A 19,216-nucleotide genomic window follows, 5' to 3' on the forward strand; every position below is an offset into this window, starting at 1 on the left:
TGCAGGAATGCAGTGACTGCACCACTGGAATAAGAGAACACAACAATGGTCTATAGCATCACTAGATCCACTAGACAAGGCAGGAGCTGACTAGGTCTGACGTTGAACTCTACATACAAAGCGGTGCATGTTTGACTACAACACTAGTAGTCAAATGTGTGTGTGTGTGTGTGTCTTCAGGGAGGGGGTCTCCTCCCTGCAGGGCGAGCGTCTTCTGTCACGTGATCAGACTGCATGTAGAAGACGTGTGCCCAAGATGAACACCTACCAGCCAATGGCAGACCGGTGTGGCCGTCAGGCAGGCTGAACCATTCAGGGTTGCATAGTAATATAATTGCTAAGGGCGGTGGGTTCTTCCACTCTGGTAGGATAAAAGACAAAATTGTAAAAGTGAATTTTGGGCCCTGGTTGCAAAAGAATATGCCGTGATTTGAGCTTTATATCAGACGAAAATAATCGCTCTGCGTTGTTTGCGATGGGGAGGTTGTGGAGATTGTGGTCGATAATGACAATGCCGCTCTTGGTAAACAAACCTGTTCAACCGCTCAGCCACGATGTTTACATCGTTTAACATCCGAAAAACAAATACACTGGTGGCTTTAAGCATTTTAATTAAATCAAACCGTTGGCGTTTGTTCAGATCCAAACACACATTACTTTATTCATCCCAGGGGTACTTCTTCAAACCAACGTCTTTTTATTTTACTGCCTTTCTTTCAATTTCTTCTCAAAGTTTTCTTGGCTTGTGAAGTCGAGAGCGATGTGTAGAGTTGGTGAACACCAGACTGAGCCAAACACACACCGTAGTGATAATGGAGCCTCTCTCCTGTGACTTAAATAGCTCCTTTCTGACAGATGACAGATGCTTGACAAAATATAGAGCAATTTCCCCCCCCGACTGGTAATTTGTACAAAGTATGACAGTGAAGAAAAAGCCTGTTTTCCACGGCTACGAGATTGGTCACGAGAAAAGGAACCTTTTGCTGATTACCTTAGCCAGTTGTTAGCTTAGGGCAAGCACATTTCTCCCAGCCAAAATGTAGAAGTCTAATGCCAGAAACACAAGCTTAGCATCTGGAATGCTAAATGGCCGACCTCTGACCTTTCAGTTGGTGGTGTCTAATGTGTGTGTTGTATGTGTGTGCCTCTCGAGGTCAAAATGCTAATCCCTGTGTGTGTGTGTGTGTGTGTGTGAGAGAGGGCATGGTTGAGAGAAAGTGGACCTGATCTTTGTCAGTAGCGACTTGATTATGCTTCTAACTTAGAAGCCCCCAACCACATCCAACCCCCCTATACACACACACACACACACACACACACACACACACACACACACACACACACACACACACACACACACACACACACACACACACACACACACACACCACCGTGAGCGCCGTGCTCTCATTGTGTCAGGTCCTGTAGCGCCTTCATGCGCACACATTATGCGGTGAATACCAAGTTACGCCTTTAAATATTTAACCAGGTGCCTCCGAGTCAATGTCTTAATAGGCTGGCGAATCGTATCGTTCCAACACCGATCGGGGGTGGGGGAAGGACACAGCTCGCCAGTGGTGTGTACTCACTCGCCCTCCCACAAAACACCAGAGAGAGAGAGAGGGCCGAGTCAGAGTGAACTGTCTTTTTATTATTCTGTTTTTTTCATTCCTGTGCGTTAATGCGTGAGAAATATTCAGAGTCAAAACATGCACTCTCCTCTTTGCTTGTGAGCGAAGCGCCGTCTTCGTGTAATAACTAAATGTGAAGTCTGGGAGAGATGTCAGCTCACATCGTCGACGGCGCCTGGACTGTGAGTCAGACACACTCGCTGCAGCAGAATGAGTGTAAAAACACAAGCAGCTGTCGATGCATTAGTATTCAATCATACTCAACTCACAGCATCTGCGCCAGCAGTCCTGATGACTGGTGTGCAGATATGAATCTGAAACATGTTTCCCGTTTTATTCTTCCGGTTGATCCCCCTGGCCTTCGTTTTGTTTGTTCCCCCTCCTGTTGTAACGATTTAAACGTAGCCATCTTCTAACGTACCGTGATCTACATGCCGTTGCAGCCCTGAGACTAAGACTCACACTTACGTAATTTTCTCGGGCGGCATTTGGCTGAGGAGGTAGAGCGGGGTTGGCTAGTCACCGGAAGGTTGCCGGTTCGATCCCCGGCTCCTCCTAGCTAGAGTGTCGAGGTGTCCCTGAGCGAGACATCTCCGCCTAACTGCTCCCGACGAACTGGCAGTCGCCGTGCACGGTCGACACCGCCGTCTGTGTGTGAATGTGTGGATGAATGAGTGAATGTTAAGCACTATTGTAAGGCGCTTTGAGTGGCCGCTGGTTAGAAAAGCGCTTTATAAATGCAGTCCATTTACCATTTACTGAGGGATCATGTTTTCAAATGTATTTTAAATATATTTAATTATTTTTGAGAGCAATATAATCCCAAAAGAAGCTAGGCCTAATAAATGATGTTACCGTAACGTACCGTAGGTTTTACGGTAAATCTATCGCAGTATTCCTGTATATTTCTTAAGGCTACCAGAGTACTTCCGTTCATTATTAAGTTAAGCGCTCTATCTTCCCTGATTACCAGTAGCATTAGACGGAGCACGTTTATGTTAATGCTCCCACTGTATCAATATTATCTAAGCAAATTTTTCTACTAATACTAATTACTTTCCGGGGAATTAATCCAAATGGGTGACATGCATATTTCATGAACTTAATGCCAAATTCAACAGACAATTTGTCACAGAGTAGACAGGGAAAGTTAAAGACGTTATACAATTGCACGGCAATTAATGTTATTCATGATGGCCAGTAGAAGGCCTCGCATCGTCGAAATGATATCAAGCTGTTCAGCTAATTAGTGAGCAATCAAAATATTGGATGTAAATAAAACAAGGCGTCTATTATTATCTCTGGCTGTGCTTCTGAAAGCCGTCATTAATAATTCTCAATCAGAGGTGGAGCTGCACTGTACCCGCACCTGTCCCACGATAAGACCCACATTGTGTGTGTGTGTGTGTGTGTACTTGTGTGTGTGTGTGCGAGGTGGTCTTTGTATCCCAGTGTGCGCATGTGTGTGTGTGTGGTTGTCTTTGTATCTGTGTGTGTGTGTGTGTGTGCGTGCCTGCATGCGCACATGTGTTTGTGTTTGTGGGTGTCTGTGTGCGTGCGTTTCTGCGCGTGTGCGCGTGTCTTTGTGTGCGTCTCTGCGCGTGCATCCGAGCCTGCGTGCGTTTGCACGTGCGTGCGTGTGTGCCTGCCTGCTCACGTGCACGTGCAACAACCAGAGCCCCGGAGCGGCAGATGAAACGCCTCCACAAAGTGCACGCAGTTCATCGGGTTCGGCGGCGGCGTGCGCGGCTATCGACCGCATCTCGGGGACCCCGACCCTGCAGCCTTTCCTCAAATGTCAGCCCTGTTCTGGCGAGCAGGGCGCCTAAGACATCACCTGCCCCCGCCCCCCACCGGGGAGATGGGGGGTGGGGGGGGGGAGGTTGGGCCACTGTTTGATCTGACAAGAAGGGATTTAATTGAGTGTGATAGGGGAAAGAAAAAAGGCAGGCGAGGAGCCGGCTCTGGAGCGGCGCCACAGATGTGTTGGTTGATGTGTTTCTTTATCTCCTCCTGCTGGTGATTTCTCCGGTCGTTCTGCTGACCAGACTTCTGGAGCTGATAGAGGGATGCCCGGCTCTGGTTATGAAGGAAGACTACGCTGATGTATCCCCCCCCGCCTGGGATCAGCCGGTCCAGCGTTGCTACCAATAGTGAAGGATTACAACAGCAAGTCCTCCCCTGTGGAAGAGTCTTACCCCCTTCCTCCCTCACCACCCCCGCCCCCTCCCTCAGAGACCCCCGAGCTGGGCCCTCCTGGATACTCCAGACTGAGGCTTTAGAGGAGGCCTGTGTCTAGAGCCTTCCCTCCCAGCACTAGTCCTGGGTTTGTTTTATATCTTTGACCAGGATAGCCGCAGAATACAAAGTCCAATCTAGGTTTTCTTAGCAGGGCTTCGAGGCTTTCCCAACCCGCGCCGCGTGAATCCACACAGAGTTCTGCTCCCTTCATCTGAATCTCTTTGTGTTTTCCAAGCCGGGTCTTCGCCGCTGGTGCCGATTGGCTGCAGACCACCTGCCCCCCCCCCCTCCCCCTCCAACCCAGTGGACGGAAGTGTGAAGAGAGTGGAGTTGTCTTCACAAATCCCTGGTGCTCGGCACACATTTGGACCAAAGACTCGGGGACAGAGACAGAGACAGAGCCACACCTCACCGCTGAGATGAGATGGTTCTCTGGGTCCGAGCTCTCCATGCCGTCTGTCTTTGCTTGGTTTTCTTTTGTCTCTCCATCCGTCGTATCCGTCAGGCCTACTTAGACTTTCCCTGACCTCCTACCAACGTATTTCTGTTCCTTCTTGTCACACCACCGTGCATATCTAAAAGCCTTTTTTCTTTATTGCATTCCGTGGCTCAGAGCCAACGTTAAACTTTCATAACTTCTCCTCTTAGTCCATGTAAAAATAAATAATATAAAGACTGAAATATCTGCATATATTTCAATGAGGAACCACTTGGCCCTCGCAGGGCAGCGGACTGCTCAGTTATGAGCCGTGTTGGATGATGATAATTAAACTAATGCCAAGCTAACACCAAGCTCAGGTGTCAGGAGATGGGGGAACCTATAGGGAGGCCCTGCTCCCTATAGGGGGGCCCTGCTCCCTATAGGGGAGGCCCTGCTCCCTATAGGGGGGCCCTGCTCCCTATAGGGGGGCCCTGCTCCCTATAGGGGGGCCCTGCTCCCTATAGGGGGGCCCTGCTCCCTATAGGGGAGGCCCTGCTCCCTATAGGGGGGCCCTGCTCCCTATAGGGGGGCCCTGCTCCCTATAGGGGAGGCCCTGCTCCCTATAGGGGGGCCCTGCTCCCTATAGGGGGGCCCTGTTCCCTATAGGGGGGCCCTGTTCCCTATAGGGGGGCCCTGCTCCCTATAGGGGGGCCCTGCTCCCTATAGGGGGGCCCTGTTCCCTATAGGGGGGCCCTGCTCCCTATAGGGGGGCCCTGCTCCCTATAGGGGGGCCCTGCTCCCTATAGGGGAGGCCCTGCTCCCTATAGGGGGGCCCTGCTCCCTATAGGGGAGGCCCTGCTCCCTATAGGGGGGCCCTGCTCCCTATAGGGGGGCCCTGTTCCCTATAGGGGCTCAGGAGCAGCAGACTCTCAGGAAGACAGATCACGATCCAAAGCCGGGGCGAGAGAGAGAGAGAGAGAGAGAGAGAGAGAGAGAGAGAGAGAGAGAGGGAGAGGGAGAGGGAGAGGGAGAGGGAGAGGGAGAGAGAGAGGTGGTGATAGAGTTTCAGGGAGCCTGTATTATATTATCATTGATTTAACATCTATTTTACATTGTTGACTCTCATTATTCATGTATATATCTATAGGGGCATTGTTAATAGTGGAATAGAGCGTTTGCCGCGCGTTGCTATGCGACGATAGGGGAGATTATCATCACTAGTGTCTATCCCTTCCTTAAGCAAAAAGAAACACATTGTTGTTGGCGCCCGGTGTATTGACCAGAGGACCAGGCCTCCTGGGTACGTATCTACGGAACAATGCTGTCGCACCGCGGGCAGAAAATCCCCCAGAGAAGGCAGAGGAAAAAAAACACTTGCCTGTTTTCCCTCCCTTCTGACCTTCTACTTATCATGCGCCAGCACGCGCCCCGGCAGCCAATAGGAGGCAGAGACAGAGCAGAGAGAAAGAGAACCAAGGATTGGGATCCAGGCACCGTGTCCTCGTCTGAGTCCGTCCATGCGTGGCATTCTCTCGGGGAGCTGGAGATGCACAGATCCAATGAGGTCGAAGCCATGATGCTGCTGTCATTAAAATCGATGCAGATACGGCCCCCTTTTATACCGGAGGCGGCGTGGCTTTCAGACGTTCCGGTTCGGCAGGCTTCTTCCTTTTCTTGGTTTTGCCATTTACCGCTCAAGAAAAGAGATTAATCAGGGCGATCATAGTGGAAACACAGGCACGCGTCGACCGCGATACCAGGCTAATAGATCTGCTCTGTGATCGTGTCAGAGAGACGGAGCGATAAGGAGGGGGGGAGAGACAGAGGGGGAGAGGGGGAGAGGAAGGCAGGGAGACTATGACAGAGAGAGAGAGAGAAGTGAGAAAGAGAGAGCACGAGTGAATGAAGAGAGAGAGACTATGACAGATAGAGAGAGAAGAAGTGAGAAAGAGAGCACGAGTGAATGAAGAGAGAGAGACAGACAGAGAGAGAGAGACGGAGAGAGACGGAGGGAGAGAGAGAGAGAGAGAGAGAGGGACAGGCAGAGCTTCTGAACAAGATTATATTGTGTATACCTGTGCAGCTCTTCATGGCTGCTGTCCATATCGCTGCTCCCTTGCCGTCTGTCACGGCTGATGCCCGGCCTTCCAGAGACCGGGATTCATGTCCTGACAGGCGGTCCTGTTCGCCTGACATCTGATACAGGTGTGAATGGCGTGCATAGGTGTGTTTTCTGGGCGGTACACGGCCGCACTGTCCAGGGGTAAGACCACGAGACCCAGCCCCCCAACAGGAGCTCTGAGCCCGACTAACAGGATGGATGGATGGATGGAGGGATGGATGGATGGATGGATGGAAGGATGGATGGATGGATGGATGGAAGGAAGGATGGATGGATGGAGGGTTGGATGGATGGATGGATGGAGGGTTGGAGGGTTGGATGGATGGATGGATGGAGGGTTGGATGGATAGAAGGATGGAGGGTTGGATGGATTGATGGATGGAGGGTTGGTTGGAAGGATGGATGGATGGATGGAGGGTTGGATGGAAGGATGGATGGAAGGAGGGTTGGATACACAGAGGGATAGATTGGTGGATGGACACCTTGATAGAAGCATTGACATGTATAGGTGGAAGGATGATGGATGGATGGATGAATGAATGAATGGTTGGATACAGAAAGGGATTGATAAGTGAATGGATAAGTTGATAGATGCATGGAATTGTATAGGTGAGTGGATAGATGGATGGATGGATGGATGAATGGAGAGATGGATGGATGGTTGGATACACAGAGGGATAGATTGGTGGGTGAATATGTTGATAGGCGGACCTGAAAGGTGGATGGATTGATGAATGAATGGATGGATGAATGGTTGGATGGATGGATGGAAGGTTGGTTACACAGAGGGACAGATTTAAGGGTGGATACGTTGATAGATGCATTGACGTATGACGTACTGGTGGATGGATGCATTGATGGAGGACGATTGGGTACCTCTCTACATGACCGATGAATACTTCCATGTTAGGAGCTGGTTCCTGTTGGATAACTAATCCATCAGATCGTCTTTGTGTCGTACCACACACAGTTTGTTCTATACCTCCTCCTACTTCACTCACTGAGTCCACACTCTTAGCGGTGTGGATTCACTCTAGTTTCTACTCCAGTAAGATATTAAAACCAGTGCTCACTTCCCCACCACCTCGGCCGTACCCAGTCCATCATTCGCTCCTGGTCGTGCCATGTCACCACGGTTTCCCAGGCAAGGTTTCAATGTTTTCCTGTAACTGCTGTAACTATCTATCACCCCCCCCCCCCCCCCCCCACGAACAAACATGGCCATCAACACGTTTTCCAAATCCATCAGAAGCCCCCCCTTAGTTCCGCACCCTTCACTTCTCTTCTTTAACTTTCTATTGAATATTTGAACACAAAAGAAAACGTGATTTTTCTCCTTACGTGTTAGAATGTGAGTGGAGTTTGGTGTTTCATAGCTTCATAACTCCGGTAATAATCAGCCTCCCAGCTTCCAGGGGCCCCTCCCTAGCTCCAACATGTTATTCCGCTGCATATTTTGTCAGCCTTGGAGGAGCGATGCCCTTGGAAGAGTTTTTCTCCTCAGCGCTCTCGTCTCTGCTCGCTCTGTATCGCCATTTATGACCACACGCTCCGAGAGGGATATGTATCCCTTTCCATAACTGATTTAGAGCATTTAGACGTACGCTGGTGTCCGACGGGATGTCAATAGCTTCGCCGTGTGATGGTGTGTTCCTGTCTGTGATGGAGCACTCGATATTTACCTGATCTGATTTAGACAACACAACAAACACATCCAAAACAAACAACAGCCACACTGTTCCCATTTGGTGTTTACCAGCAGATTGCGCTTCAACCTAAATAAACACATTCTGTTTTGGGTTGAACTGCTGACAATTGTTTTCTGTAAACAGTGTCTTTGGATGCTTCTGCCCTACTGTGTGTGTGTGTGTGTGCGTGTGTGTGTTTGTGTGCGTGTGTGTGTTTGTGAGTGTGTGTGTGTGGGTGGGGATGAACCTTGGATCCTGCTCAAGCAGCAGGCATAACGAAACACTCACTATGCTGCAAGCATGTGTTGACGAGAACACGGAAGAGCCCCGCATGTGCAATGTGTGTGTGTGGGCGTGTGTCTTATTCTGTGTGTGTGTGTGTGTGTGTGTGCGTGTGTATGGTTGTATCATCTTGTGTGTGTGTGTGTGCGCCATGTTGCGAATGTGTGTGTCTGTCATTCTGTATGTGTGTATCATATTGTGTGTATATGTGTGTGTGTGTGTGCATGTGCAAGTGTGTGGGTGTGTATCATATTGAGTGTGTCTGTGTGCGAGTGTGGGTGTGTGTTTATCTGAAGCGAGCTACTGCCTGAGGGAAGATACAGAAGGGTGGGGGGGGGGGGGGGTTTGAACTTCACCTCAGCTCTTTTTTCTTCCATCACTGAGTAGGAGAGTGTGGAAGTTATTTGTTGGGCTGGTTTGTGTGTGTGTGTGTGTGTGTGTGTGTGTGTGTGCTTCCTTTTGTTCAAATTGCAGGAGTTTTAAGAGGCTGGGGGTGAAGGTATGTGAGCTCTCCCGTACCGCCTCTCGTTCAGGAATCCTTGGGTGGTGCGTTGTGATTGGTGCTCGTTCGATCATTCATTCATTCCAGGATGGTCTTCTCAAAGTGTTCCCTTCTTTTCTCGCCAACATAATAAAAAGGATTGAATATTTCCTTTTTCCTTTTTTCATTTTTCCACGGAAAAATAAATCCCTTTCAGACTCAGTCTTTCTTCCTAGTTGCTAGCGTTGCTCCGACGAGATAACGTTGGCCACGCGGGGGTCCGGACGATAGCGTCACCCCGTAGCGGTGTGCTCGGGCCCCTGAGGGGTGGGGCTCACAGCCCTGGTAGCTTAAGGGCGCTAACCCCGTAGCGCAGTGCACCGCACCGTCTGCCGTGGTCACGAAGAGGGGAGTCCGAATAAGGAGCCGTCTCCACTCGGAGAAAGAGTGAGGATTAGACGGCGTTCGGAGTTGTTATTGTTCAGCCTACCCTTGAGGCGGGAAGCAGAAAACATTATTTTTCAGAATTAGCATACTTTGGTATCTTCACACCCGCTGGCAAGTCAGTATAAGACAGTACGGGTAGTGGAAGAACCGAAATGAAAGTGAAATGAAAAAAGCGAGGGGGGGGGGGGGGGGGTGTTGTGTTTAAGCAGATAAAGTCTGCGTGTTGCATAGGCGTGTGTGTTGTTCGCTCACCTTGAAGGTACTCCTCATATATTAAACAGTGGGAATGTGAGCTTAAAGTGTGTCACTTAAGTGAAGGGTTATTTATCACCCGGGAATCTCAGTGGTTGGTATCAGCCTCATTCCTTCAGCGCTCCCGGCTGAGAATTCCCAGATCCATTAGTTTACATTAGGAACATGCCCGTTCTCACCCATCCTCTCTTCAAACTCCACAGGAACACCTCTTCAGGAAAAGCTGCCAGGGAATTAGCATATATCTGCATAATGGACTGAAATAAGTTTAACCTATTTGTGAGGTCGCAAATCACTTCCCACCCTATCCAAGTAAACAACCACGTCCTGGCGACAAACACTGCATGTAAAACACGAGCAACGAGTCTCATCTCATCTCACGTGGATCCCCTGTAACCCTGTGCTCAGAGCACAGCCCTGGACCTCAGATCCCAGGCCGCTGATGCTGCCCAAGAGCTATCATCTGCTCAGCTTGTGGCGTTGTTCCATCCCTGGTCTGACCATCTGCTGGCCTCTTCCCTGTACGCCATAAGAGGAGAAACGTACAGCAGCCGGGAGCCGGGGCAGATGGCGGCGATGATAAGGTGGAGCGGAGAAGATAAGAAGACGCGGGGTCGGGCGTTAAGTGGTTTTATATGTTGGAGCCGTGAGCGCGGGGTTCACAGAGCGATCTGTTGCGTCTGCAGCGTGGAGGAGAGAGAGGAGGGCCTACTGGTGGGAGAGGAGAGGGGGAGAGGGGAGAGGGGAGAGAGAGGAGAGAGGAGAGGGAGGAGAGGGGAGAGGAGAGCGGGGAGAGAGGAGAGGAGAGGAGAGGGGAGAGTACTGGAGGTAGAGGTAGAGGAGAGAGGAGAAGGAGGAGGGCCTACTGGTGGTAGAGGAGAGGGAGAGAGAGGAGAGAGGAGAAAGGAGAGAGAAGAGAGAGGAGAGAGAGGGAGGAGAGAGGAGAGAGGAACGAGGAGAGAGAGGAGAGAAGAGAGAGAGAGAGAAGAGAAAGGAGAGAGGAGAGGGAGGAGGGCCTACTGGCGGTAGAGGAGAGGGGGGAGGAGAGAGAGGGAGGAGAGAGGAGAGAGAGGAGAGAGAGGAGAGGAGAGAGAGGAGAGAGGAGAGGGGAGAGAAGAGAGAGAAGAGAGAGGGGAGAGGAACGAGAGGAGAGCATACTAGATGTAGGAGTGATGGGGCTCAGCTCAGGTTCACACAGCGATCCGTTGGTCGCCCGCAGGGGGGAGAAGAGAGAGGGAGGAGATAGGAGAGCCTACGTACGCGAGGTAGGCGTAATGGGGCTGCAGCTCGCTCTGCGTCACTTCAACACTGAGGAGAGGATAGACAGATGGATAGGGGACGGACGGACAGATGGAGAACACGACGGACGAATGGACAGGTTGATGGATGGAGGAATGGACGGACAGATGGATGGACATATTAATAGTAGTAATACTAATAATAATGCGTTTTGATAGCGCACCTTTTCCAGTACATGCGCACAGTGCTTTTAAACGATGGATCATGTTAAATACTGTCCACTGAAACACAAGCGCACAACCCACTAACAAACAAACAATTAAAAACACACAAACAGCCCCCCTTCCTAACCGCTTACGGACAGCGGAGGAGTCGACCAGTCACCGGAGACGGCCACTCGCCATCCGTCAGCCGCACCCGAGGGCTGATTAATGGGTGGAGGGGAGGGGTGCTGTGAGTGTCATTAGCCTCTTGTCTGGAGTGTGCCCCCCCCCGCAGGAGGCAGCGAGCGATGGGCACACGCTGGGCCCCTCTTCCAGGGGCTGGGCCCATTGATCGTGTATGTATGTTAATTGCAGCCATTGATCAAGACAAAAGCAGACGAGCAACGGCTTCAACAGAGGGGCTGTTGGTTTGGAGTGAGTTCAGCAAAAACGGAATAGGGGAGAAAGTAAGAAAGAGAGAAAGTGTTGTGCTGTGAAATTGGTAATCACCTATCCCGATGAATCGTGCCGTTCGCGGCTCACTGCTTTTAGGCGGAACGTCTGTTACCACCGTGGGATGCTGTCGGGCTGTCCTTTGATGAGTGACACTTGTCGTGGAGGAGGGCGGGATCACCGATGCGTTGCACGTGAGGCGGGAGCCGTGCCGGGCAGGGGACCACGGCGTCGCAGCCTTTATTAAATGCCCATTTCACGGCACCTGAGGTGGAACGGGAGGTGGAGCCCTCCCTCTTCCAGTAAGGTGTCTGTCGGTGTGTGTGTGTGTGTGTGTGGGCCCACCTCCCTAACCCAATGCAGTGCTCGCCCGCCCGGTTAGTATTCAGCCTGATTAGCGTGGAGAATCCGAGGCACTCAGAGGGAGTTTTAAAGCTAAACAAACGGACGAAATGCGAGAGGCAGAGTTAGGCGCGGTGATGTTAGCTGTGTGATTGAGCGGGGAGAGAGGGACGGTGGCACTAGGGCCGCGGTGTTGTGGAGTTGTGCGTGTGGCGCTCCTCGTCCTCCTGTAATTATCCCCCCCGTCCCCCCTGTGTGCTTTCCTCGCCCTCCGGCTCGCTCCCGTTCTTCATCTCTTTTTCAATTTTCTAATTGCTCGGTTTTAATTAAAGCCGCACGGCAGTGACAGTGAAGTCAATTAAAAGCCTCCTAAAAAAAAGCGAGAAATAAACAACAGCCTGACAGTCACACACAGAGCTATATGGGAGGTATATATATATATATATATGGAAGTCGGAAAAACCCAACTGAAGCCGTCTGACGATGTGGCTCCGGTGTGAATCCACGCACTTCTTTCCCACCCTACTTGAATAAGTGATGCGATGTCTCACACCAGTGGTGCTATATCGGGTACCCCTCGGTGTGGCGGGCGGTGTATAAAAAGATGTGACGCCACGGATCTACGCCCATGTGTGCATCCACGCAGAGTATTTATAGAGCCCCGCACCACGCGCGTCCCGCTATTCTCACCAACGCCCCTCTCTTCAAAAGACTTTCTAGTGTTTTGCGCCTTTTTTGTCTTTCTTTCATCAGTTGCCTTCTATTAACGTCGCTTGACGTCACATTGTGGTGCGAGTGTGTGTGTGTGTGTGTGTGTGTGTGTGCGCGTGCGTTTATGTGCGTGTGCGCGTTTATGCGTGTGTGTTTGTGTTGTGACTGCTCTGCATGTTAATTCTCCTCCACACACGACGACTGTACCATCCCGTAGGACTGGTTCCTCGTGTACATGGGTTCCTACTGTTCCGATGTCTACTTTTAGGTTCTTGTGGTTCTGCTAATGACAGCACTCCCCCCCCCCCCCCCCCCCCCCCCGCTGTTGTTTACAGTTTTGATTCCCTCCCTTAATAAGTGATGCAGGGCTATTTTTGGCTCCATGTGGTCCAGAGGGGGAGAGGAGAGGAGAGGGGTGGGTGTCCCACCTGGGATGTAAGGGTGAGTTTTGTGGCAAAGTTACAGGCTCTATAGTCTCTCTCTCTCTCTCTCTCTCGATCTCTCTTCGTTCTCTATCTCTCGCTATAACACCCCTCTATCATGCTTTCTTTCTATCACATTCTCTCTCCTTCTCTCACCTCTCTCTCTCTCTCTTCCACCCTCTCTCTCTCTCTCTGTCTCTCTCTACCACCCTCTCCATCTCTCTCTCTCCACCACCCTCTCTCTCTCTCTCTCTCTCTCTCTCTCTGTCTCTCTCTACCACCCTCTCCATCTCTCTCTCTCCACCACCATCTCTCTCTCTCTCTCTCTCTTCCACCACCCTCTCTCTCTCTCTCTCTCTACCACCCTCTTCCTCTCTCTCTCTATCTCTCTCTTTCACTACCCTCTCTCTCTCTCTCTACCACCCTCTTCCCCTCTCTCTCTCTCCACCACCCTCTCTAACTCTCTCTCTGATTTAATGCCTTTCGCTCCTGGATTCCAATACCAGCTAGACAATTGCAATTAGGCGCCTTGTCTTTGAAGTCTTCTTTTCTAAGTAAGTGGGCCAAGTCAGATGAGAGTAGCTGTGAGTGAGATACAAAATGGCCCTCCAAGTTGAGAAAGAAGCCGAGACTTCTGTGTGGAAACTTGCCTCCGGACAAGACGACTGCGTGCGAGCCGTGGAACGATCTGCTCCTTGTTATAAATGTTTCCTCACCCTGCCATCATTGGCCGTGGTTAGTCCTGCGTCATTAGTCCAGAAATAAATTACCTTCTTAAATCAATTAGATGTTATCTCTGCAGCGCCAGTGTCTAATTTCACCACCGAACCCCCTTCTGATCGCGGCGGTAATATGAAGTGCTATCATCAGACGGAAATAAATAGTCAGTTTCCATTTTCTAATGAGACTATAAAGCTAGTGCTGCAGATGTTTGTTCAGAGCCAGAGTGAGCTGGCCGACCCCCCCCCCCCCCCCTCCCAGGTTTTGCGAGGATATGTAATAATTGGAAATGGAATTCAAGAGGGACAAATTAGCTGGGGGAGCAGCAATCCTCCAAGCGGTTAATCGCGAACTGTATTTACGTAACGTTAACATGCTCTCCAAGATTTTTTGTCTGGTTGTTCGTACGATGCAGTTGTATCTGTTTTTAATGACTAGATGATCGAGCCCTAGTTAGTAATGTGTCTGAGTGTTCATGTATCTAACATTACTTTACATATGCTCAGTCGCTTTGGATGAAAAGTCTGTCTAGAGTGTAATTAATAGTTCATATCCAACCAGTTCATGGATAGATAGTACGTACATGTAATAATAAACGATGAAAACGTAATGTTTTCCTACTGCTAATTGACTAATCCCCCGCTTACCTATAACAACGTCACCCTGCGTTCAGTGCCACCATTGTGGAAGCGGAGCACGGGAATGTAAGTTATTATGTTGGCCGTAATGTTTTCTTGATCATTGTTTCAAAATTCATCCTGAAGAGATCTGTCATCGCGGGGAGATATTGTGTTTGAAGCTGACACAGCGATTCTCATACCAGACAAGGCAAAACACAGTTTTCCTTGGCCAAGGCGATGGTGTATTTAGGTTGATTCAGGACTCTATTGTGGCCACTCAAGATGGCGTTGAATCGGCAACTACAAATCCCATGATGCACTCTGATGCACACGGCCTATATTAAAAAGACTTGCATCCACAGAAAAGGGGCTCTGGTACTTGGACAAATTGCACTGCCAAATGAGTTTACAAGCTTAACATTGTTTTGTACCCCTTATAAAGTTCCACAATTAAAGATTTCCCAAAGAGCAATACTTCTGCCGTTTGGCAGCAGCAATCAAATTAGTTTCCCTCTGGTTTTTGGCAAAAGATTAAACCCTAAATATGCGTTAATGGTTAATCTGGATTGTATTGATCACAAATCCAGATATTAAAGATGGGATCTATTGTTTTTGTTGACTGTGTTGTGTGAAGACAGACAGTATGTTTCCCCATGGGCTCTACCCACCGCGCCCGAGCACCCAAGGGTGGGGTCGACTGGAACCGTGGCTAACAGGTCTACGGGTGCCGCACTTCACCCTTAGTTGCGGGACCGGGGGCCGCCGTCACCAGCCGCTGCACCTGCCCCACCAGAGCCGGTGACTGGGGGCCCCTCGGACCAGGGTGCTCCCCTCGAAGAGATGCCTCCAACCACAGGGGGAGCCGCTGATGACCTCCGGATGTCTGGCTGTTAAGATGTTCCTTTAGTAGGGACGGCAGTAGCTCAGGAGGTAGAGCGGGTTGGCTGGTAACCGCGACTAGTTCAATCCCGGCTTCTCTTAGCCGAGTGTCGAGGTGTCCCTGAGCGAGACGCCTCACCCTGACTGCTCCTGACGAGATGGCTGTCGCCGTGCGTGGTCGACTCTGCCGTCGTTGTGTGAATGTGAGCATGAATGGGTGAATGTCAGGCAATATTGTTAAGTGCTTTGAGCGGCCACTGATTACAGAAAAGCGCTGTATAAATGTCCATTTATACAGTCCATTTACCTTTTGATAAATAAGTGTGCTTACTTTGATGTCATAACAGATCGTGGACTGAATTCGACGGGCAAACGGCGGCGTCTATAAGGAGCACGTATGTTTGTGTTTTTAACGAGCGACACCTGGCCTAGACCGAGGACAATACCTCTCAGGATCGGGGTACCGTCAACGGGAGGAACGGTACGAACACCTTTCGCTGGTTTTCAAACGTGTGCTCAAAGCTTGTGTATTCCGGGCCGTTCCAATTATATTCCCTGCTCTGAACTACATCTCAGAGTCTGCTTAACCTCGTTAAAACTTTGCAGCTCCCTCAGGGGTTGTTTATTTCGTGTGTCGTGGCGGAGGAAGCTGTAGGAGCAAGAAGGTGCTACCGGGAATGGGAGCGTCTCGGCGCTGACCGTTCTGTCCGGGCGTCGCTCCGACGGGCGATGTTCCCTCTCTCGGTCCGGGGAGATGCTGTCCGCAGGGTTTGGTGAGGCGTGTTTCCTTCCTTGACAATTTTTTTATTTAAAACCTTTAAAAGTGTTTTCATCGACACTTGTGTTGTCGTTGCTAATCGACTACCTTGTTGTGTGTGGGGTCTCAAATTTCCAGAAAATTAGGTTCCAAGCAGTAAAAAATAATTGAATTAAATTCTAAAACTATTCTATATGATCTATCATGAGTTTGTTTTCCCGGTCAGGACATTTTCTGATATTCTGTTGTCATGCATAAGCTGTTGTCAAACACTGCTCAAAATCTGGACTCTGTCCAATTTTCTCGACCGCCATGACCTTTGACCCTCCATGACCTTTGACCCTCTATGACCTTTCCCCTCTGACCCAACGACATTTAACCGATAAAGCGTCAGCCTATCAGTGTCCACTCGTTTTGAATTAAAAAAACAGGATGTTTCACAACGTCCCTTTTGGTAAAAAAAAATAATAAATCGCGAAAGCAGTCAGTTGTTTAAATTAATTGTAATACTCTGAATGGATATTCAAGAGAGGCAGGAATGTGTCACATTTAACCAGTTAATGAGGACTACTTGAGCGTAGTAAATAACATGATCTCAAAGACATCGTTTTCCTCGTTTGGTGCTGTGTGGCCTACCCACAACAAGAGGCAGCTGGGCTCACGTTAATAAAATAAAATTGCAATTTACTTGGATACATTTTACTGCCAAATTAGTTTACAAGCTTAACACCGTTAACAGTTATAAAGTTCCACAATTAATGATTTCCTAAAAAGTAATACTTCTGCCGTTTGGCATCAGCAATCGTAATAATTTTCCTGTTTTTTGGCAAAAGATTAGACTCTTTTAAATATGTAGTTGTGGTTAATCTAGATTGCATTGATCGCAAATCCAGGTATTAAGGACAGGATCTATTGTTTATGTAAAGACAGTGTTGTGTGAAGACAGACAGTATGTATTCATGTTAAATTATTTTGTTAGCATAATTTAGCATATGATGCGAATATACCCTGAATTAAAACATCGAAATGTAAATTGCCTTTTCACTGTGCCAACTCTGATCTATTAGATCTAAATATCCACTCATCTCCTCTAGCTGTATTTTTAATGTTCAATATAAACTTTATACCTCATAAGAATGCAACGTATGTTTTTTCATGCTTGATTCATTCAAATCATAAGGGATTAACTGACATTCCTGCCGTTTCGTGTATATTCCTGCAGTAATTAACTATTCTATGCATCATATTTGGAAAATATTTGCTAAATGCCATTCCACAATTTATGTTTCAATTTCCATAATTCTTGTTTAATTATTCATAATCAACCAGCAGCTAATCAGAAGTACTGCAAAGATACAGTAAACATATCTCAAATATATGCGCTGCACATTTAATATGTGTTGTGTTTTGATGATAAATGCTCTAACCACATGAATACTTGTTTAAGACCTGAGTTAATTTGAGAATCTAATGTTGGATGTTATGGCAAGGAAGAAAATGCACGTACTCAAGAGTCGAAGAAATAAACTGAGAGCAGTGTACTTGTACGTTTAGGGGGTTGAGAGGAAAGTGGGGCAGCAGTAAATATCTAAGTGAGTGCGTGTTTGTGTGCGTGTGTGTGTGTGGAGTGTGTTTGTTTGTGTGTGTGTGTGTGTTTGTGTGTGTGTGTGTGTGCACATGCATGCAAGGAGGGAAGGGTCCATTGTCTGGCTTTGCAAAAGCTTCTAATCAATTCAAATGTGATTCAGAAGCCATTCGTATTCATGCATCACTGCATGAATAAAGCAAATGGAGGAAATAAAAAAAACAACATAATTTGCCCACTTACCTTCGGATCAATTTCCATCGCGGAGAAAAATGATATCGGAAGAGGGAAAATAGAATCTATGTTTTTTGGACCATTAATAACAATAATAGCCTGGAATAGCTGCAGATTCTTGTTGACACTTTCATTAACATCCTTAGTGCTTTTAAATGATTTCCTTTGGGCCGCAGTGTGTACCATGCCAGGCAATGTTCGGAGGACACAGAGCAGGACCGCGGCCCGTTTTATACTTTCTCCGTCGCTCAATAATCCATCCTACTGTTAATTCGCCCGCTTATGTTTGGCAAAAAGAGCATCCGGGATTGTATTTCACGCTCCAGCTCAACATTCTGAATGCATTGTTTTTGTTATTCGCCTTCCTTCTCTCCCCACCGTCTATAAATCGCGGTGGTATGAGGAAGGGGAGGCGGTTGTTTTTCTACGTTAAGCTGAAGCCCTGATCAGGGAAGACAGATTGCAAAGTAGAGCAAGGCCCGTGGAAAAACAAACAGGGAGGGGAAAACACAAAGTTGCTGACAGAATCCATTTTGGGTTTTAAATTAATTATAATTGGATAGAAGCCTGGAGGCAGGAGGCAAAAGGTAAATCAGGAAAATCACTTTTAGACCCCCTCAACGAAACGCCTCCCACTTCAAAACCTTGGATCACACGGACGAAACAAACTCAGTCGAAGCTTGCAGCGGTCAACATAAGAAGATATAGACTTTAATATCTTTATAAACATTTTGTACTGTTGCTCTTCGATGATAACGAGTGAACCGTCGGACGATGGCGGAGAGAGGGTAGAGGTCGGATGGGCGAGTGACAGGGGAAGCAGGGGCGGTTTGGACCGGATTGTGCATTGATTCGCGAATTCAGGTTTTATGTAAACAAAACAAATAGATAAAAAAAAATAAAGGAAAAAAAACGGAAATTGTGCAAACAAATCAGTATGAACAAAGACTCCAACCCCCTGAAAGTAGGAGTACAAAACCCTGTTATCATCCAAATCAGCAATATTGTTTTTCTCATTATAATACAGTAAGTGATTAATATCCGCACTGCAGTGAGTCCACTTTTTTAAAATGTTTTTACAGTTCACACTACCATCGTAACAAACACCATCTTGTTATTGGATTTGAGTCAGGCTCAAAAGCTTTGGAACGGCAGGAAGTGCTCCTGTGGGTGCCACTTCCTGTTCGGAGACAGGAAGTAAGTCTGTCCTTCCGTCCGCTGTGACCAATCCCGCTGATTCTCTTCGTCTGTGTCTATGGCGACAGCGAACGAGATCGCAGTTCCTTTCTGAAAACATCCTCTGCTCCTCCAAGCTGTCCGTAATGTCATGTTGCTGCTTTTTACTCGTTGAATAATTTATTAATCACAGAAGTTATTTAAGGTACACGATTTGTCGTTTTTTTTAAAGTATTTTTTTTGTATTCCTTCGACTTTTGGTGACTTTTATATAAAAAAAACCAAAATATCCGTAATTGTCAATGAGGAG

The sequence above is a fragment of the Pollachius pollachius genome, assembly GCF_949987615.1.
Source record: "Pollachius pollachius genome assembly, chromosome: 3".
NCBI classification, from domain to species: domain Eukaryota; kingdom Metazoa; phylum Chordata; class Actinopteri; order Gadiformes; family Gadidae; genus Pollachius; species Pollachius pollachius.